The sequence below is a fragment of the Panthera onca genome, chromosome B3 (genome assembly GCF_046562875.1).
Source record: "Panthera onca isolate mPanOnc1 chromosome B3, mPanOnc1 haplotype 2, whole genome shotgun sequence".
NCBI classification, from domain to species: domain Eukaryota; kingdom Metazoa; phylum Chordata; class Mammalia; order Carnivora; family Felidae; genus Panthera; species Panthera onca.
In genome coordinates, this window is record NC_138344.1 from 143563559 (window position 1) to 143584992 (window position 21434).

The window sequence follows — 21434 nt, forward strand, 5'->3', positions numbered from 1 at the left end:
TCTCCAAGAATGATGGAGTGGGGGTGGGGAAGGAGAGTGGGCTGCAGTTAGGCCAGTGAACCCCGAGAGACAAATGAGACTTGCACAAGTGTATCAGCTATCTACTGCTGTGTAACAAACAATCCCACAACAGTGGCTTGAAACAACAATGATTTCTTATTTCTCACAATTCTCTGACTGGATCATTCTTTTGCTTTATGTGCCATCAGCTGAGTCGTTTATACAGCTACAATTAGCTGGAGGCTCAACTTGGGCAAAACATCCAAGGTGGCTTCACCTACATGGCTGCAGCTGATGTGAGCTATCGGCTAGGAGCTCAGCTTGCTGCCAGCGTGGGCTGTCATCCCAGATTCTTTGGCTCTCCTCTACTTGGCCACTCCACGTGGCTATCATAGCCTTCCTCACATCGTGGCAACTAGGTTCCACAGAGAACAAGCCCCAACATGCAAGAGCTTATCCACCCTCTACTTCCATCACAGCTGCTAACATTTCATTGGCCGGAACAAGTGACATGGCCAAGCCCAGACTTAATGTGGAATGAGACGTTGCAAGGGGCCACCAAAGTCACCAGTGGGAACATAGGGAAGACACAGGAGGCAGTGAACCCTCAGGGGCCAGAATAACCAAGTAAGGATCCCGGAGGAGGAAGGGCTTGACCAAAGCAGGGCAGGAACTCTGTTCTCCTCCCTGCTTCTGTCCTGGGACCCACAGAGACTGGAGAATAACCAACCACTATGTAAAGATAGTAACTGGGAAATTTTTTCGTTGGAGATGATGCTCCGTGGACAATGAAAGCAGGGTGATGGGACAGTGTGATGCAACGTGGCAGATGGGGCAGCTGCTTTAGAGGAGGTGGTCAGGGAGGACTTCTCAGAGAAGGTGACATTTAGGCTGAGCTCTGATGGACAGAAGGAGTCAGCCTTGAGGAAGGCAGAGGGAAATGAATTCCAGGCAGAGGGAACAATTGTAGCAGAGGCCCTGATTTGGGAGTGAGCTTGGCACACTTGAGGATTAGAGAGAAGACCGTGGGGGGGCAGGGGGCACAGGGCCAGGTCACATTGGGCCTTGTAGGCCTGGACAATACGGTTGGACTTTTCTCCCGAGGAACAATATGACTAAATCCTACATCCATCTACTGAGTACCTACCGTATGCCAGGAACCGTTCTAGGCACTTGGGACTCCGCAATGAACAAAGCAGAGAAACATCCCTGTCCTTGGGGAGTATGACCTGATTTAAGAATTAACAAGCGAAACAAAACACTGCTAAAAGGGGACGAAAGCGGGGTGTGAGGGGGACGAAAGGGGGGTGCCTGAGAGGGAGAGGAAAAAACCAAGGAAGTGGCATTATCAGACCTAAGAAGCAAGGGGAGGGGAAAGAGGGAAACTAAGGGAAAGTCAGGAATTTGGGAGACCATCTCCATGACTTTGGTGGTAGGCAAAGAGGTCTTAGATATTTTTCTATAAAAGAAAAAAAAATTGACAAATGGGACTTTATAAAAATTGAAACATTTGCACTTCAAAAGATACCATTGATGATACCACAAACTGAATAGAACAGTTGCAAATCATCTATTTATCCAGAATATATCAAGAATTCTTGGAACTTAATAAGACACAAGACCCATTTTTTTTTTAAGATCTTGTTTATTTGTTTAAATGTTTATTCACTTAGAGAGAGAGGGGAGGGGCAGAGAGAGAGAGGGAGAGAGAAAATCCCAAGCGGGCGCCATGCTCTCAGTGCAGACCCCAACTCGGGGCTCGAACTCACAAACTGTGAGATCATGACCCGGGCCGTGATCAAGAGTTGAATGCTCAACCAACTGAGCCATCCAAGAACACCAATATTTTATTTTTAAGTAATCTCTACACCCAATGGGGGCTCGAACTCATGACGCCAAGATCAAGAACCACACGCTCTACTGACTGAGCCAGCCAGGCGCCCCCATGACCCAATTTTTTAAAAGGGGAAAAGATTTGAAAAGACACGTCCCCAAGGAAGATACACAGAAGACCAACAGGCCAACATGAAAAGAGGCTCCAGTCTTTAGGAAATGCAAGTTAAAGCCACAATGAAACACCACCACACACCTATTAGCGAGTCCAACAATAAAAAGACTGACCACACCCAATCAGTGGCGGGGAGGTGGCGAATGGGCCGCTCACACACGGTAGGTGGGACTGTAAATGGTGTGGCCACGCTGGAAGGCAGTTTCTCACACTTACTACTGTAAGACACGGCAGTCCTACTGCTCCGTATCCGCCCGAGAGAAATGAAAACAGGCCCACACACAGATCTGTACGCATTCATAGCAGCAGTAGTCTTAAGAGCAAAAAAAAAAAAAAAAAAGGAAACACACGTTCACATTGAACAGATCAATAAACTGTGGCCCGTCCACACAATGAAAAATTAGTCAGCAATAAAAAGGAACGAGCAACTGATCCGTGCCACGTAGAGAAACCTCAGGAACATGATGGGAAGGAAAAGAAACCAAACGCACCTACAGTCCGCAATAATGCATCTTACACGGAAAACTGTGTTAAGGGGGTGTTCTTATGACCGTAAAATCAAGTTTTTTAAGAAGCAAGAAACCAAACACAAAAGACTACATGTTGTAAGGTTCCATTGACAGGAAGTGTACGGAAGGCAAATCTACAGGCAAGGAGAACAGACGGGTGGTTGCCTGGGGCTGGAGATGGGAGCAGGGACTGACCTCAAAGAGGCACGAGGAGTCTTGTGCGGCTGATGGAAACGGTCTACACCTGGATTGTGCTGGGGGGAGGGGGGGGAGCCCAAGTCCATAAAATTACTGAAAAGCACTGAGATGTGACCTTACACCTGGGGGGATTTCATGGTGTATGAATTATACACCAATATAGTTCTTAGAAAAAGGATGGAGGGCTGGCTGGGCCTAGGGAGTGGCCTGTGGCTCCCCTGAGCGCCTGCTGGTGCTGGGGGCAGGCGACCTGAGCCTTTCCAGGTTTCTGCCCCAAACCCTGGGGCCCAGTGTAGCCGCTTCCCTTAGGTCAGGAGCCCCGGCTGAGTAGGAGGGGTGTCTTCTGAGTTGTTTACCGCAAACCCTCCTTGAGGGAATGAGGCCTGTTGTGAATGAGAACTGCTCCAAACCACAGTAGGTTCACTCCCCCCCCCACCAAGTCTGCCGAACTGGGGAAATCCGTTTTCCTTCCACCAACAAGCTCAGGGCCCAGGGGAGGGGGCCGGCCCAGCTGCACAGGTGAAGCGGGCAATTAGTCATGCACAATTAGGGGCCGCTCCTCTTCTGGGGTGGGGGGCTCAGCCCCCTGGCACACACTTCGGGGGAGGGAAGATCCGGCTGGGAGAGGCAGGCAGACGGTGGGCCTGGGGGTGGGGCGGGAACTGCCTCCCCAGGCCCCGCCCCCTCTCCCTCCTCCCCCGCCCGGTGTGGGGACCGGGTCGCACTGACTTGAGCCTGGAAGCAAACACAGGCCCCTGTTCGCAGACACTCACCGAAGAGTCGGTGCAGAGAGTCCTAGACCCCCAAGAGGACACCCCTCTTTTGACCAGAGGTCAAAAAAAGCACAGGAGCTGTAGTCCTCACTGTCGGGGCTCCCTGAGAAAAGAGGCGCTGGCAGGAGGGCACAGGCTGCCTAGCAGAAGAGCAGAGCCTGGGGAGCTCCTGGGACCCCCCAAAACACACCCCCACTCCCATCCCACACCACCCAACTCCGCGAGCGCCAAGACTCAGGTGCCTTGTTGGACGGGACGCCTGTGGGGCTCGGCCCAGGGACAGGACTGCTCCGCCGCCACACCGACGCCCGTTGGTTAGACTCAAGCTTGGGGTTCAAAGGTCAGTCGGCTCAGACCTTGACCTTCAGCCTCCAGGCCCCTCCCGGCAGCCCCTAACACAACACTAGCGTAGGTTGTTAAAGCAGCAGGTGCCCAGGTTCCACCTGGACAAGCCCCAGGACACGGGTTGAACTCCAGGGAGAGCCACAGCCCCCGCCCAGGGAAGGCCTGGCCTCCCCAACGCTGATTGGACCAGGTATGGACACCTGACCAAGCTGAGCCCATCCATAGGCTGAGCAGAGACCAATCAGGAATGGCCTGGTGAGAACGGAGCCAATCAGATGCCACACTGGGCCTTGCGTGGGCTGGCTTCCGGCAGCCCTGGCTGGGGACCCGGAGGAGGGCGAGCCAGGATGAGGCCCCCGAGCCTGGGAGGGGGAGAGGCCGGGAGGGAGGCCTGGCGCAGGCGTCCGCCTGACCCGGTTCAGACTTTCTCAAACCCACATGGCCGTCCACCGTCCACCTGGACCGGTGTCGCCCGTATCACTTCCGCTGCGCACTGAGCACAGACGCTCATGACTGGTGGTGCACGCGCTGTTTGCTCCAGTCCGTGTAACCTGAAGTCGCCGCCATCAAGATCGTGGTCCTCATCCGCACACTCACGTTCCTGGCAGAAGGTGGAAAACCCAGGGGTCCATCAGCAAACAAAACGTGGTCTATCCATACAGTGGAACATCACTCAGTCTTAACAAGGAAGGAAACGCTGACACCTGCTACAGCAAGGGCCTCGAGGACAGGATGCTGAGTGGAACCGGCCAGTCACAGAAGGACAAGTACTGTGTCATTCACTCATAGGAGATCGTCAAATTCAGAGACACAAAGTAGAATGGGATGGGGGGGGGAGGGCTGGGGGGAGGGGGACAGACGAGTTCTTATTTAATGAGGACGGACTTTCGGTTTGGGAGAATGAAAAAGTGTTGGAGGTGGTTGCACGACAGTGTGAATGTAATGAATACCACAGAACTGTGCACCTAGAAATGGCTGAATGGTAAATTTTATGTTTGTGCATTTTACCACGATTTAAAAAAACAAAAAACAAAAACAAAACCGAAATGCCTCCATGCGCCCAAGAGCTCATCCTGCACGGGGATCTACACACCAAGACTACCTGGAAGGCCCCTGCACCTTCCAACCAGAAGTATTTGTCTCCTGGGCGGGCTTGCGTGGACCTGGCCAGAATGGCCTCATGCAGCTGGGCCTTGAGACCAGTGAGTGAAATCTGGGCACTTCACTTACCTGCAAAGAGACATCACAGTGGCCAGTGGGAAAGCTCAAGACTCGGGTGGCCGGGCAAACTGTCCTGCGGGGCCTTACGGGCTTGGAATTCAGGGCCACAGGAAGTGGGGAGAGGACCTGAATGTTCCATGGCCTCCTGGAGAGAAGCCTCACAGCCGGGCAGTACACCCTCCTAGTGGCCTCCCAGAGGCTCCTCTTCCGGGAGGCAGGGAGTAGAGGGCAGGGGCTGTTCACTGTAGCCACAGTGACGCTGCTTTTCCGGATTCCCAAGTCTGCCCGAGACGGCTTCGGACAGACACGGTGCCCCTGTGCAGTGCAAAGCCCTCCAACAGATAGATCCTCTTTAAGGTTCTTGGGGGTCCGCTCTGTCCCAGGGAAGGACACAGCATCCCGACTACTGGCCCTACCCCATCCCCACTGTGGCCTCACTAGAGAGTGAAAGCAGAAAGGAAAAGGTGGCTCAGAGAGGTTAAGTGACATGCTCAGGGTCACACAGCTGATAACCTCAGAGCCAGGACCGGAAACCAGTCGCTCTGACCACAGAACTCACACTCTCCTACAACTGTGTTTCTCAACTAGGAGTGGGTGAGTGAGTGTGTGGAGAGGAGCCCCAAGACAGACGCGGATCAGCCCCCAGAGCATTAGGTTTACTCAGACATCTGGGGTGGGAGGTGGGGAAGCAAGCCAATGGATAAAATCTTACTTCTTCATTACTCGACTTCATTACCTCATCCGCATAGTAAAGGGGCAGAGCACAACACCCGTATGGATTCTTCAGCAAACCCAGGGACTTCGGGCTGGCATCCGTCCCATCTTCTGAGTTCACTGGCCCCCACAATTAAGGAAACATTGGTGGAAAAGTTCGAGAAGGTTATGTTCCATCTGCCACTTTGGGGAGAAAGTACCACCCCATCTTGTGACGTGCTTCACGACGACTCACCAAATGAAAGGATAAGTCCGCTGGAACAGGTCGGCACGGGTGTCCTTTGTGGCTGCCTCCCAAGCCCCCCAGGTTGGCAATATGAACGCCCCAAGGTCCCGCTCATTTGTTATCTGAGTCACAGCAGGGTGGGAGGGGGCAGGCAGGGCAGGGAGCCGTGTGCCCGGGTGGCAGAAGGCAGAGCTGAAGCCCAGAGAGGCCAGGGGCCCGTATGCACAGAACGAAAAGGGGGGAGGTAGTGTGGCACAGGAAAAGTGAAGAGACCCCCGAAAAGACTGCTTTTTTGTGCCTCCGTTTTTTAGGTATACTTCACGCCCACTGCAGAGCCCAACGCGCGCGGCTTGAATTCACAACCCTGAGATCAAGACTTACACTGAGATAAGAGTCAGATGCTTAACCGACTGAGCCACCCAGGCGCCCTTTGCTGCCTCTATTCTGGCTGGGACCCACACCCTGCCTTACACATGCCTTTTAGGACAGATAATATATGTCTTCCTTATAAAGGTCAAGGAGTTAATGATTTCTTTGGAATTTTCCAGCACAACAGATAACATCTAAGGAGTGACCGGGTTGGGCATCATTCCCAAGACCACTGAGCCACCAAGACCCCTGGCTCCGAGGCATTAGTGCCTTACAGAGGACCTCTAAACACTCGCCTTTGTTCCTGGATGCCTGAGAAGACGTGTGCACAGGACCACAGTCCTCAGTAAAAACCCCAGAGTCCAAGCAAAGACTCTCTCTCCTTTCCGAGTCTCCCAGACACGGTCTGTCCCTGCACTCTGTGTCTGCAAGAAACTCCACTCTCACCTCCTGCTGGCCCGAATTTGATGTCACTCCTGCGAGAACCCAAGTACCCTCTTGTTTGGTTCCGTGAGACCCCCTCTGGGTCCTCAGACCCAGCCAGCCTGCATTAAGGGGGGGTGCCCTGTGGCCCCGGCGCCTCCTCTTCTCTGGACTTGACCCTGATCCCGGCCATCCAGCCATCACCAGGCAGTGTCTGGGAGAGAGAACGCCCGCTGCTTTTCTCACTTGCCCCGGCAGGTAGAGGGCCTAAAGAGGGGTGCAGCAACTCCCTGAGGCGCTGGAGCCTGGGGCGCCCCAGGGATGACAGAGGCACCGCCCCGGCCCCTGGAGGTAGTGGTCCTTTGTGCCTCCCAGGCTGAGTCCCTGCACCCTTCCATCAGTCTGTCCATCTGACACACGGGGACCCAGCCACCCCAGGGTGAGGGGGACAGGAAGGTGCTTCTGAGAGCATAGCCCTGGCAGATGCTCTGTGTGCTCAGGGGCTCTAGGACCCACAGGGGAGGCTGAGCAGGTGGGACTCCCTTCTTCTCTAAGGAGGGCTATTGTTGGGCTCCTCAGTAAGACTTCCCCTGATGAGCGATTAAGCTACTAAAAACCATTTGAGGCCTCGTCCCCCCCATGAGGTGTCCAGTCATGACCCCCAGGGCTGCACTGCACCAAGACCTCATCGTTCCTCTTTGGGCCTCCTTACAGAAGGCCCCTTGAGAGAGAAGAGCATTGGACTAAGTCAAACAGACCCGGAAGAAAACCCCAAACAACAGTGGCTTAGACAAGATGAAAGTTTCATTTTCTTGCACTCTCAAGACGTTTACAGGTGGCCGGGGCTCGTGCGGCAAGCAGTGTCACAGTGCCAGGACCCTGAGCTCCTTGTATACTGTGGCTCTGCCGTGCAGTCTTCATTTCCAACATCATCACCTCATGGTCCCAATGGCTGCTAACGCTCCTGCCATTAGATCTGCATTACAGGCAGCAGAAGGAGAAAGGGGAGTAGGGTGTGTCTTGCCCTTTAAGAACCTTTCCTAATGTCAAACACTATTTTTACATCCAGGCCAAAATTTAGTCACATGGTCACACCTAAGTATAATGGAGACTGGGAAGTATCTTGATTCCAAGCAGCAAATGCCCAGGTAACGTAGCAGGGGTTCTAATCCCTTGGACCACTGGAGGTGGTGGGGTGGGGACAGGAACCCGGAGGACAGTGAGCAGTCTCTGCTACAACCACCAACGAGCTGTGTGCCCTTGGGCAAGTCCCTTCACCTCTCTGAGCTCCTGTCTGGGGGTGTAGGGTGGTGTCTCCCATGGGGGTACAGGAAGGCTGTCTCCAAGGCCCCTCCGTGCCCGGACATTTTGTGACCTTGCAGCAGGGAGCCCAGGGAGGCTAAAACCAAGGACAGAAGATGATCCTGTTTTAAATTTTTTTTTTTTTTTTCAACGTTTATTTTTTTATTTTTGGGACAGAGAGAGACAGAGCATGAACGGGGGAGGGACAGAGAGAGAGGGAGACACAGAATCGGAAACAGGCTCCAGGCTCCGAGCCATCAGCCCAGAGCCCGACGCGCGACGCGGGGCTCGAACTCACGGACCGTGAGATCGTGACCTGGCTGAAGTCGGACGCTTAACCGACTGCGCCACCCAGGCGCCCCAGATGATCCTGTTTTAAAGTTGCTGGTTCCCAGGTTTACAGATCGCCACGAGCGTTCGACGTGATGATTGATTTTCCACCTGCAAGCTGACTGTCACAGCCTGGAAGTGTCCACAAGGTGAGCTGGAATGTGCCTGGAATCTAACAGACAAAGGAGAGAAGCAGTCCCCAAGACAGGGTGGGCGGGCTGGGAGGAGGACGAGGTGACAGGGGCCTGCAGGGGGTGGCCCAGGTCCTTTCGAGACAAGAGGCAGCCGAGGCGACAGACACAAAGGCCACAGAGGTGGCAAGGATAGGGCACCCAAACCGGGGGTGGATTCTCTGGGGAAGGGACATGGAGGCCTGGTGGAGAGGGACAGGGACAGGGAGGAGAGGATAGCATGTTGCTTTTCCTCGAAACTCCTTCTATGGCTTTCTTTTCCCTGCTGTGATCCAGGCCTGGGGCTGGGCGCGGGGGAGCGTGTCTGGAAGCAAAGGGCATATACAGGCAGTCAGCACGTGAGGTCCCCACCCCGCTCCCTTCCTGTCCCCTCGGCCCCCACCTCTGTGAAGTGGCCCCAGCAGCCAGGCAGCAGGGAAGTGTGTGCCTGTGACAGAGCGGATTTCCCCGTCTTTCTCCCGGCCTGAGGAAGCCCCCATGGGGGGCCTGCTTTTACTGGAGGACTGAGCCAGGGTGCAAGAAGGACACTCTATTTCGAGATGGGGGCTCAAGCTGTTTCATACGAAAGACATGTGTCCTTAGTGGTGAAGCGCAGGATCCTGGGTCAGACAACCTTCGCTCAAATCCCGAGTCTCACATCTACCAGCCGTGTGACCACCAACGAGTCGCATAACCTCTCTGGGCCTCGTATTCCTTATCTGCAAAACCAGGAGTTGTGAGGTGAAGCGAGAGGCTTTATAACAGGCCTCAGAGCAGCCGAAGTAAGTGCTTAGTGAAGGCGATCAGTGTGATCGGCACTGAGTATGATCAGTGACAATGACAGGAAATACGAGGGATTCTTGCTTTGTGGCTGAGGGCACGGGCCACAGGACAGACAGCCTTGGCTTCTCCTGGCGAGGCAGAGACGGCAGAGGGTGGGGTGGTGAGGCTTGTTTAGAAGGCCCCGCCGGCCTTCCTGCCCTCTGGCATCCCCCCCACCCTCCCCGTGGTACCGAGCCCAAGCTCTGAGGGGGGCGGGGCTGGCCCCAGGCTTCTGGGGTCCCTCTGATCCCTGAAGCCTCAACTGCTGTGGAGAGCCTCCAGGGCCGGAGTGAACACTGGAACGCCTCAGGGCGCTGCTTGGGGCACGAGCATCGGGAAGCCAACACAGTCTTCCTCTTGGGGCTGCCAGGCCTGGGGCCACCGTCCACTCCTGCCCCCAGCCGGCCCCGGACCAAGACGCTCAGGGGCCTCCACGGTCTCAGCGCGCCCAGGCCCAGGCCCAGTCTGCTCTCTTGGTATCTGAACCCTTCTCTCCACGGGTTCCTGATGAGGGCAACTTCCTCCCTCAGGCGGGAGAGGAAGCAGCCCGGCCGCCCTCCTTCCAGGGCAGGACCCGGCGTCTCTCTGTTCCTCTACGTGTCAGGCTGGCTGTGAGGGCCACAGTGTCTCCACCTGCAACTTGTCAGGGCCCCAGGGGGTCCACGGAGGGAGGCCCAGGGCTCAAGGCCCATCGACCCGGCTTCAAATCAGTTCTGCCATTTCCAGGCTGTGCAGCTTTGGACAAGTCACTCACCCTCTCTGAGCTCACTTCATCGGTAAACCGGGGATAACTGGGATTCTTGTGAGGCTGTGAGTGACATCTGTTGATTTGTGTGTTTCTGTCCGTTCAGATTTTCCTGCTTTCCACAAGCACTCGCTGGGCAGCCCCTCGTGCCACGTCCTCAGCTCCCAGAGGGGAGCTTCTAGGGCCCGCCTGGCCCTCAGGGGGTGCCCGCTTCAGTGGGGGAGATGGCAGGTGACAGGCGGTCAGGACCCGTAGCTCTGGCTGCTATGAAAGAGCTATGAATACCAGGCCGTAATGTGGGAGGAAATCTGAAGGACGGATGGGGGTGGGGGGCGGGGTGGGGAGGCAGAGCCCCAACGAAGGCAGGACGTGTGAATACGTGGGGGTGGGGCGGTGTGCAGGACCTGGCTGGTGGGGGGGGCCAGAAGGAGTCATGGCCCGGAGGAATGGGCTGTGGGGAGGGACTGGCCCAGGAGGTCAGGTGGGGTCCAGGGCGACCTTGGGCCATCCGGGCCAATGTGCAGCCCTCAGGACACCCATGAAGAAACAGGCCATGGGCAGGACCTGCCCTCGGGCGCAGCCGCAGCCTTCCTGTGGCCTGCGTTGCCTGCCCAGCCTTCCGCCACGGGGGGTGGGAGGGCGAGTTCCCAAGGCCCGGCGCACCAGTGGACCTCGATTTTGCGGAAGGTTCCAGATGTTTAAATGCCAGCCTCCAGCCCCACCCCTTTGAATTTCTTGGCTCCGGCCAAATTCTCTCCTCCACACTCCCGAGGCCACCTGGCCTCTGCGGGGAAGGAGGGCCTGGGCAGGCCACACACACCAGGCTGGTGTCAGCTGGTCCTCAACACAGTCTGGAGACTGAGCCTTGGGGACTTGTAAAATGCTGGGGCTTCCTCAGTTCCCCGATCTTATGTCGTGTAGACCCCCAGGCCCCAGGGTGGGACTATGCCAGGAGGCCAGCCTAGTGAGGCCCGTCCCTGGGGGCTCGGATCCCCTCCTCTGGGACGGGCCTCAGCCCCAGTTTGGGGCTCATCGAGGCTCTGTGGGGTCCAGGATCAGTTAGGATATCACAACGCTCTAGTCAAGGAAGCTCCTCCCAGGGCCTACAGAGACATCTGGGGTGCAGCACCCACTCTGGCCCGGCACGGGCCCTGGGCGTGTGCTATTGCCCATGACCGTGGCTATCTGGAGGCTGGGCATGTGCCCGGGTGCCCCAGCAGAGGTGTGTACAGGGTTCACACAGCCCAGAGGGGTGGGGGTGGGGATGTCTCCTTCCATCGGCCTCAGCAGCCACTGAGCATGAGGGGGCTGGAGCAGTGAGCAAACCGGACCCAGGGCAGCCCCAGAGGCCTGGGTCCTGGGCCGCCAAGGACCCTGCCTGCCTCCGCCTGGGGCAGGTGATTCATTGGGCCCCGGGGCCGGGTATCCCCAAGGAGTCTACCATCGTGCTCTGAGACGGCTGGGTGGGGGAGCTTCGTGGGGCTCCATTTCCTCATCCATAGATGGGGATGTCCCTCCCTCCTGGTGACGTCACGAGGCAATGAGAGGAGACTCCAGGTTGGGGTTCAGCAGATGGCAGGACCCACCCAGGGCTGGAGACTGGGAGGTCCCAGGGAAGGAAACCCAAGATTCCTTGGGAAGGTGCTCCCTTCCGCCGGGCCTTGCCGGGTCCGGGGTCTTGGCAACCCCTCTAGCGACCTGGGGCGGAGGTGAGAGTAGTGGCTGGAGGGGCGGCCTCTGGAGTCCAGTGGACCCAAGTGCCCCCTAGCCGGTGGGTGGGATCAGAAGCCCCTCCTTTTACTGTGGTGGAGACAGGCCCAGGCCTTTGAGAGATGGCCCCCCATCTGTCCCAGGAGGGGCCACGGAGGCCAGAGAGGGGTAGGCCACCACCCGAGACCTGAGACCACCCCATTCCTCTTTCATCAGTGATGACCAGGCTCCTTGTGGGTCCGGCCTCCCTGCGTTGGGAGGACAGGCCGGTTCTCCTCCTTCCCCCAAGCTGGCTGCTTCCCTCCCCCATCTGGCTCCTCCTCCAGAGCCACGGCTCCTGCCAAGAACGCCCACAGCCCAGGGGCCAGGCAGGGAAGCACACGCCCGACCCCACCCTCGTCCTCAAAGCTCCTCTGGCCTGTCTTCCTGGGAGAAACTGAGGCCCAGAGGCATTCAGCCGTCCCCCCCTCGCCCCCACTCCGCACCCCTGGCATCTGAGGGCCTGAAGGAGTTTCCAGACACACTTTGGAGGCTGTACTTCAGCAAGGTCTCCCCACCACCTTCTTTTCAACCATTAGTGTGAAGGGAGCGCGCAGCGGTGGTTGGCCGGGTCCCCTCCTCCTCCGAGGTCACCGGTGCTCCCTCCTAATGCCCCCTCGGCCCACCTCTCGCCCCCCCCCCCCCCATCCATACCATGACTCTCCCCACAGACTAGGAAGGACGCTAGGGCCCAGAGGGGTGCAGGGCTGCCCCGGGAGGTCCTGTCCCCTGCACACTCCCAGGCTGCACTGAGGAGGGACTAGGGGCTGGGGGTGGCTGCGGCGCTCAGGCGGGTGGTGTCTGAATTCAGAATGGAGGAGGCCAAAAACGAGAGGGTTGGAGCATTCGTTCCACCGGCCATGCGTCTGTCCACGGGTCGTGTTCGCGTGTCACCGGGCGGGGCCTAAGTGTATGCCCGCATGTCGGTGGGGCGTCTTGGGTGACAACTGCTGGGGCGTATTTGTGCATCTGTCTGGGGCGTGGGGGGGTGGGGAGGGCAGGGCGTGAGCTGGAGATGTTCCCCTAGGTGAAAAATCTGTCACTCACACACACACACCAGGATACCTGGAAGCCTGCTCCTAATATCCCCCCGCCCCTTTCATCAGGGTGTCTGAAATTCCTCCGAGCATCTTCCGGGTGGAGCCACACGTGCCCTGAGAGGGAGGGGCCGCGTCCCAGCCTGGAGGGCAGTCCTCGCATGGAGCCCCTCACCCACCACCTTCCCTCCCTGGGCGCCAGCTCCACCCCCACCCCACCCACGGCAGGTGAGTTACCTGCCCCCACATCACAGAGATGCAGGGAAAGCGCTCAGCCCCAGGCCGCGGGGCTGCTGATAGGATTTGGGGAGGCTCCTCTCCCTCGCCCCGCTCTGCTCCTTCCTGGGCGGCTTGCCCCACTGGGGGCGCCGGAGCTCCCCGACTTCTGTTTCCCCAGCGGGAAAGGGAGAAAAGGGTGTCTTCAGCCGGTCTTCTTCAAACGTTTCCTTGTATCGGCTGCCTCTCACCCTACCTTCCTTTTGCCGCCTTTAAGCTGCACGAGGCCTGGACCTTGCCTGCCTCTCTTATGCTGTCTCAAGCGCAGAACAACAGAGACCCCACCAGACAATGGATGGAGGAACCCCGAGCCCAGCACCCAGCCTTCATCAGCCCGCCGATCCTCACATGGCTTGTACAATCACACCCACTCTGGCGGTGAGCAAACTGAGGCTCACAACACGAAAACCTCATCTGGGACCCAGGACCAAGGACCCAGGACCCGGGCTGCACTTGACTTTCATGTGCCCAAGGCATTTTACCTTTCTGGGCTCCTTCCTCCATTAAAAATACAAAAGTTCTGGGGCATCTGGGTGGCTCAGTCGGCTAAGCATCCAACTCTTGATTTCGGCTCAGATCATGATCTCACAGCCATGAGATCCAGCCCGGTGTCAGGCTCTGCACTGATACCGTGGAGCCTGCTCGGGATTCTCTCTCTCTCTCTCTCTCTCTCTCTCTCTCTCTGCTCCTCCCCCCTTCTGTGTTCACGTGCCCACAGGCTCGCTCTTTCTCTCTTTCTCTCTCAAAATAAACAAACCTTAAAAAATGTATGAGGGGCGCCTGGGTGGCTCAGTCGGTTAAGCGTCCGACTTCAGCTCAGGTCATGATCTCACTGTTCGTGAGTTCGTGAGCCTCGCATCAGGCTCTGAGCCTGGAGCCTGCTTCAGATTCTGTGTCTCTCTTCCTCCCCTCCCCTGCTCACGCTGTGTCTCTCTCAAGAATAAATACACATTAAAAAAAGTTTTTCTTAATGTATGAAAGTTTTATTTTATGATCGCATTGGTATAAAGATGAATAAAACGTTTTCTTCACCCTAAAATTTCCATTTCTTCCTGATTTTAAACAAAATGGAAGCATTTCACGGGCCTCTAAAAGTATGGTGGCCTTAGGCACTGTGTCTACTGTGTCTGAGGAAGGAGAGTTGGCCCGGCAGCCTCCTCCCGCCGGAAGCTGACCGGCAGGGCCTTGGACCCCAGGCCTCTGCACCCCTCCCTACCACTCTGGAGAAGGGCCAGGTGAATTTGTGCCCATTTCTGGCCTCTCTTAATAGCCATTCTGTGGTCCTGAGCATCCTGTTTCTAAGTGGTTATAACAACAACGATAATAAATAATAACAAAGATGATGAGCTCATCACACAGTCCTTTCATCTCTCTTCTCCGATCCTGCCAACAATCCAGGGCAGGGCAAGGACAGCCATTGCTGTCCCCTTTCTACAACCAGGACAAGAGGACGCAGAGGACGAGCGAGCCGTCTGACTGGTAGGAGCAGAGCCCCGGGCTCTGAGCGGTCTGACTGGTAGGGAGCAGGTGGCAAGCAAGGGCCTGGCTTGGAAAGGAACCCGGAGGTGGGGGGGACCCAGGTGAGGTGGGAAGGTGGGAGTTCAAAGGGCAGGAGGGGCTTTTTGGTGAGAAGTGGGGGGCAGGGGTGCATGAAGAGGGGGAGCAGGAGACACTCTCTGGCTGCCCAGGGGGTAGGGACAGTCCACTTTGGGCTGGCCTTCCCGCAGGAGCAGAGCTGGGAGGCACAGAGCTCCTGGGGGGGGGGGGGGGGAGGACCCAGGAGACATCTAGGAGGCACAGCCGAGGAGACTTGGTGACTGATGGGAGAGGAGGCAAAAGGGGTGGGGTGGGGTTGGCAGGGATATTCTCCACATGTAGCCATTAAAGGCCCCGAAACTGGAAAGACCATAGCACCTGTAGGTGATTAAACACTGACAATGCAGCAGAAGCTTTCTTAACCCAGTGGTACTTATCGGATCACCGATCAAGGGCCACTCCATGCAATCTGTAAAGCACGTGGGAAAATATCCGACAGGTGCTACTGACCCTTTCCAAAACCCAGACGTACCCATCCGTGCCAATGAAGCGGATACTCTTTTCTTTCTTTCTTTCTTTCTCTTCCTTCCTTTTCTTCCTTCTTTTCTTTCTTTCTTAGGTTTATTTATTTTAAGAGACAGAGGGAGCAGGGGAGGGACAGAGAGAGGGAGGGAGAGAATCTCAAGCAGGCTCTGCGCTGCCAGATGCAGCCTGACAGGGGGGGGCGCTCAAACCTACAAACCCTGAGATCATGACCTGAGCTGAGATCAAGAGTCAGAGGCTCAACAGACTGAGCCACCCAGGCACCCCAAAGTGGGTACACTTTCAAGGAGCTCCTGGAACCTTTAGGCCTCTCCTCCACCCCACTCCAAGCCAGGAACCACCCCCCCCCCCCATGCCTGCTGGCTTCTGCTCTACCCATTGCTTGTTCCCCAACCTCTTTATATCATCAAACATATTAATGGGGGCCCTTTAATTGACTAGTATACAAACTGCCAAAATATGAGTGCCAGATGGTCACTGTGTCCATGAACACTAAGTTGATGTTTTGGAAATGTTTGTTAAAAGTAAATCCATTTGAAAAATTGCTGTTGAGTTTGGTATAGACGAGACGATTGTAGACTCAGGGAAACACGGAACATTCCAGAAGGCTCCTGAAGCTCAGATATGCCTCCAAGCTCACCCACCTGGCTGCTGGTGGCCTCAGGTCCTCTCCGTAGGGCTGCTCAGGGCATGGCTGGCTCTCCCCAGAACCAGAGCGAGAGGGACAGGGAGCCCCCCCCCACACACACACAGATGCCTGTCTTTTTATAACCTAGTCTTAGAAGTGACAGTTCCATCACTGCAGTTGTTTTCTGTCCACCAGCCACAGATATCACTTCCCAGCCACACTCAAAGGGCACGGATCACACCAGGGTGTGAATACCGGAGGTGGGATGGCAGGGGCGGTGGAGGGCCTCCTTGGAGCCTGCCTACCGCCACCTCCCAGGGACGCCGGGATTGAGCCGGGGAAGGAAGGGGTCTTCTCCTTAGAATCAAACACACTGGTGGCTGAACGCTGACGCTGTGCCAGGCACCGTTCCAAGAACTGTCCGTTGACTCAATGCCACCCTAGGAGGTGGGCACTGCTATTATCCCCACTTTATGGGGCACGTCGAGGGAAAGTAGGTTATTCTCAAATCCCACAGCCAGTAACAGCTGGAGCTGGCTGGGATTCAAATCCACATGGTTTGAGCCCAAGGAGGAGGCGGGGCTGGGCATCTGGGTTGGGCACGGTGTGCCAGAGGAGCCGCAAGACGTGGGCAACAAGCCCCCCCCCCCCCCCCCCCCCACCGCAGCGGAGGTTTGGGGCTGAAGTTCAGGAAGCAGAGGGGTCAGAACCGGCACTCTGGGTGCCCTTCGCCTGGCATGGGGAGGGGACTGAAGAATCATGGGGAGGGGAGCTCACCTCCAGGAACAGTGGCTGCAGACAGAGGGCTCTGTGCAAGGGTGGCTAAGGGTGGCCAACGTGGCCACGGTGGCCTCTGCCTCATTGGGGCGGTGGGGAAGCAGGGGAGGAGAGGGCAGAGTGAGGATGAGGGAGACCCCCAAGAGAGGCTGCCGCGGGGACGGGGGGCATCTCTGGGGAGCAGCGCGGCTGTGGAAAGGCAGAGGGGACGGGACAGTTGTTGAGGGGGCGTGGGGACAAAGGCTGACGGAGGGGGCCAAGGTTTCCTTTTGGGACGGCTGGGTGGGGGGTGGGGGTGGGGCCCGGGGCCCGGCTGTGGCCACGCCCCCTGCCCGCCCAGCGGGGGCCGGCACCGCCCCAGACCCCGCCCAGGCTGACGCCCCGGATGTGGCCTCCCAGGTCACCAGCCCCGAGGCGGCGAGTCGGGAGCTCCCCAAGCTTGCCACACCCAGGGGCTGTGCCCCCTCCTCGGCCGGTCCAACCCGTTTGCCCGGCGCCCTGCTGGCGGTCCTCAGTCCTGAGCCCCTGCTGCCCGCCTTCCGGGGAGCGACCCAGCCCCTCAGGCCGCGCTGTCACCCTGCCAGGCACCTCCTCCTGCAGGGAGCCCACCACGCCTCCTAACCATTCCCAGCCCTTTCGAGCTCGCCGTTGAGGGATTTGTGCAGACACAGCTGCAAGGATCCAGCTCCCCTCCCCCGCCCCCATCAAATACAGACATTTCATTTCTCCCCCAAACCCACTTCCCAGCACTCGCCAGGCGCCGCGGCCTCCGGGAGGCCTGGGCTCCTCCCGGGGGGTCCTCCCGGCGCCTCCTGACCAGCCTCAAAATCTCTCCAGCAAACACTGGGCATCCTCCTCGCTGCTCTCCTCGATTCCACCTGACCATCCAGCGATCCAGAGGCTCGGCTAAACCTCCAGGACCCTTGGGCAGATGGAATCGTCTGCTGGGCCCTCACCATCCGGCCGGACCCCGCTCACTGCGCAGCCCCCTGCACCCCCTGCACCCTGGCCGCCCCCAGGCCATGCCCAAGTCGTTCCCCTGCCCACCAAGCAGCCCTCCCCTGTTCCAAATGCCCACGTCTCTCCCAGCTTTTAAGGTTCGGCTCAAAGCCTGCTTGCTGGGCTTGAAAAAGCAACGTATCCTCTCTGGGCCTCAGTTTCCCGGGTTGGAACAGGAAGCGGCTCTGTGCTCTGCGGCGGGGGCTGGGAGGAGGGCAGAGGCGCGGCCTGTAGGGGCGCCTGGCATAAGCCCCCCCTCTCCCCGCCGAGCCTCGAGGCCCTCCTGGCCCATCCGCCCAGCCCGGCCCGCCGCTCGCTAACCTCGCCGGGTGCTGACGGCGCCGCGGGCGGCCCATGCCGGCTCCCTGGAACCCGCCAAGGGCCCCTGAAACTAGGCCCGGGAGGCCCCGCGGGAGAACATCTGCGTGGCGCTGGGGGAAGGGGGCGGAGAGAAATCGGAAGCCGCGGGGCTCCCTCCCCGCCACGGGGGTCCCCACGGCGCAGCCGAAGCGCGCCGCCCGCCCCGGCCCCGCCCCCCCTCCGCGAGCCTCGGTTCTGGCGTCGGGGAAATGGGCCGATCGCGGCGCCCGCGGGCCGAGTCCCGGCCGCGGGCCTGGCGAGGGCGCTCTGTGGTCCCATAGTAACAGCTACGCAGTCGCGGGGGAAAACTCAGAAAACACAACCAAACGGAACGAGACAAATCCCCAAAGATTTCTGGGGCCTGGACTCCACCCCCAGAGCCACTATCGCGGGGCCGGGCGCAGCAGGTGTCATCATCGTCCCGGGTCTCCTCGAAGAGAGGGAGGCTCAGCGCGGCTCAGCGGCCTCCGAGGTCTTCGAACCCAGGCCCGGGGACCCTCGTCGCCCTCCCCGCAAGGGGTTTTCCTCCGTAAGGACGCCCGCCATCGCGTCACCTGCTCCAGCCTGGCCTGGGGGACAATGCCGCACAGCCGAGGGACCGGGCAGCCGGTTTCGACGCCCCCTTGGCTTACGGGTGAGGGTGTCGTGTGCGCAGGCGCAGTCTGTGGACTTAAGGCTCTGCCCCTTCGGGGACCCGCGGGCATCCGGCTCCCCCAGCCCATTGAGCGTGCGCCCCCCCCCCCCACCCCAGGAGATTAAGTGGGAACTTTGAACCCTGCCCCTGAACCCTGATGGAGAGGATTAATCCGATTGCTTTTCAAACCCTGGCCTCGCCCTGTAAACTCCTCCAGCAGCCAGGCTGCCCGCCCCCTCTCTCTGGCTGGCCTCCAACTCTTCCTGCAACTGCCCCCTGGCCAGTTGGGGAGGAGGACTGTTGGCCCATTCAACGGGCGGCAAATGGGGTCAGGCAGTGCCATGACCAGGAGCCTGACTTCCAGTGTCGTTTCCTGTGCATGTGGTTTCCCTCCTCTCCCGCCCTCCCTCCCCACACACTCTTGGGGGTCGAGAGGCCCACCGTCTCCGGAAACCTTCTCTCCTCTTAGTGACTCACCGCCCAGCCGGGAGTGGGTCCTCTGTTCAATGCCCTGGCCACACAATGGGGAGGGCCTACTCCTGACTGCTCCTTTCTCCGGGTCCCCAGCCCCACTGCCTGGGCTGGACCACTGAGGGGCGTGGAGCACGGCAGGCCTGCAGCCTCGATTTCTTTGGCACCCATGCTCTGGGCTCAGTGGCCTGTGAGAGCTCTCCGGGCCTGGACCTCCCGGGCCTGAGGGCTTCTCCTACTCCGCTGGGTTCATCCCGAGGCCTCCTCTGCCCGCTTCCACCCTCTTCAGATAGGAGCGGCCTGGTTTCCCGGGAGGGGAACCCCACCCAGCCACCCTGCATGCTTCCCGGGCGGTGAGTGGTCCATTATTCTCCCAGCTCTGAGCCTGGCAATCAGCATCTCCTCTACTGGTTTGGGGAAAGCACTCCGCCCAGCAGTGGGGGGGAAGGGGTCCTGATGACCCTGCGGCTGCCTCTGTCCAGGATCTCATGGGGGGGGGGGGGCGGGGGCTGGAAAAGGGAGGGGTGAGCAGCAGAGTGTGGTCCTGGTGTCACAGTCCTGGGGTTGGGTCCGAGGCTGGGTCCTTACCTGACTTATCTCCCCTTGGCTTTTTGGCTTCTGGCTGGTTAGGGTGTCAGGTCCTCACCTGACTCAGTTTGTCTGTTTACCCTAAACCTGAAGGGTGGGTATTGCCGTCACAGTTTTCAGAGTCCTTCATTCATTCAGCACCTATTCTCTGAGATAGCCTCAGGACATGTCCTGGGATGACACAGACACAGCCCTGCCCCTCGAGGGATGACATACCTAACAGAGGTGATCCGTGCCACAGGACTCAGGGGAGGGGCATACCACAGAGATTCCCTGAGAAGGAGCCACTGACAGACCTGCAAGGTGCCAGGCTATGTGAAGGGGCTGCAGGTGGAGAGAAAGAAAAGCATGCTAAGCAATTAGTCTGGACGCCGGGAGGACTCTGGCTCCCTTGAAAGAAAAATGAGGTGGGGGCCTAGAGCAGAGACTGAGTCCCACGGAGCATTGTGGGTCACGCAGGCCTTTGGATTTTAGCCCAGCAGCACTGAGCAGCCATGCATGGGTCTTAAGCTGGGGGAAAAGTGTGGCCATTAGGATTTTAGCGGATCCCTCTGACCTCGGTGCCTTCCCAGGGCTCTGCCAGCTTGGGAAGGAAAGAGTTTCTTGCTTCATCCTGCAACACTTCAAGGATGCCTTCTCAGCCCGGTGTGGCTTTGGGGAGGCGAGGGGACGCTGGTGAGGGGAACCGGTGCAACACCCATTTTGCAGATGTTTGTAGACGGCAGTAAGATCCTGGCTGTGACGGACAGAACGGGACAAAGGGCACCAGTTCTGCCTGTGCCACTTAGACAGGGCTTCCCAGGGGAGGGCTCCCAGGCTGCAGAGGAGTAGGAACCGCCAGAGAACATGCCAGGAGGCAGGGCTGGGGGCTGGAGGAGTTTCAGAGAGAGAGGGAACAGCATGTGCAAAGGCACAGAGTCAGGAAAGAGCACAGTGTGCCTGGGATCCCCTGATCAGAACTTGAGTATAGAGAATCTGAAGTCTGTCTGTCCGTCTCTCTCTGAGCCTGCTAAGGCGCAGATGAGGAGCAGAGAGAGGCTCCAGTGTTTGCGTGTACGTGGTGGTTGCAGGAGGAGGGTGGAGGATGGGCGGGGGAGGGGCAGGGAAGACCACATCAAAGCTAAGGCTGTCGGCAGGGGTGCGGGGTGGGCTAGCTGGGGGACAGAGTGAGAGGTTAAAAGAGGAGAATCAACCTCGGGCTTATGTCTGTTTCCCCTGGAAACTTCATAAAAATGATGGCATGGAATAAAAAGAGGCATCAATGAGAGAAGAGATGACCATGGATGAGGAAGACAGAAACTGGCCGGACTCAGCAGAGGAAAGGAAGCAGCGCTGGGCCTCCCCGGGCGCGAGAAAAACACGCATGTACCAGCGGAAACCGATGGGGCTGGGGCTGGACACTGTGGGAAGCCAGGTGGGGTCAGAAGACAGCCCCCGTGGTAGGCAGACCCCAAGGCAACCTCAGTGATTTCCTGCCTTCGATGTTCACACACACACGCACACACACACGTGAATCCCTCCCCCCGAGTGTAGGCAGGACCTGGGATTTGCCTTCAACCAACAGAATATGCCACAGGTGATGAGCTGTCATGCCTCTGTCTAAGATACGACTGAGAGTCTCCTGTCGGCAAGAAGCCAGGGCCCTCGGTCACACAGCCACGGGGACATAAATCCTGCTCCA

General features: G+C 58.2%; 1 long non-coding RNA gene across 4 annotated transcripts; it reads left to right on the forward strand.

The window, feature by feature from the left end:
- Positions 1-4124: 4124 nt before the first annotated feature.
- Positions 4125-18201, forward strand: LOC132670348 (uncharacterized). Of its 4 annotated transcripts, none has more exons than XR_009606631.3 (4): positions 4125-7318; positions 7856-7934; positions 8470-8567; positions 13435-18201. It is a non-coding gene; the product is annotated as an uncharacterized LOC132670348 (long non-coding RNA). The 4 variants fall into 4 exon arrangements; XR_009606630.3 differs by having other exon boundaries at positions 4125-6075; positions 6306-7934; positions 13435-18189; XR_009606632.3 differs by having other exon boundaries at positions 4125-6032; positions 6306-7934; positions 13435-18189.
- Positions 18202-21434: the final 3233 nt, after the last annotated feature.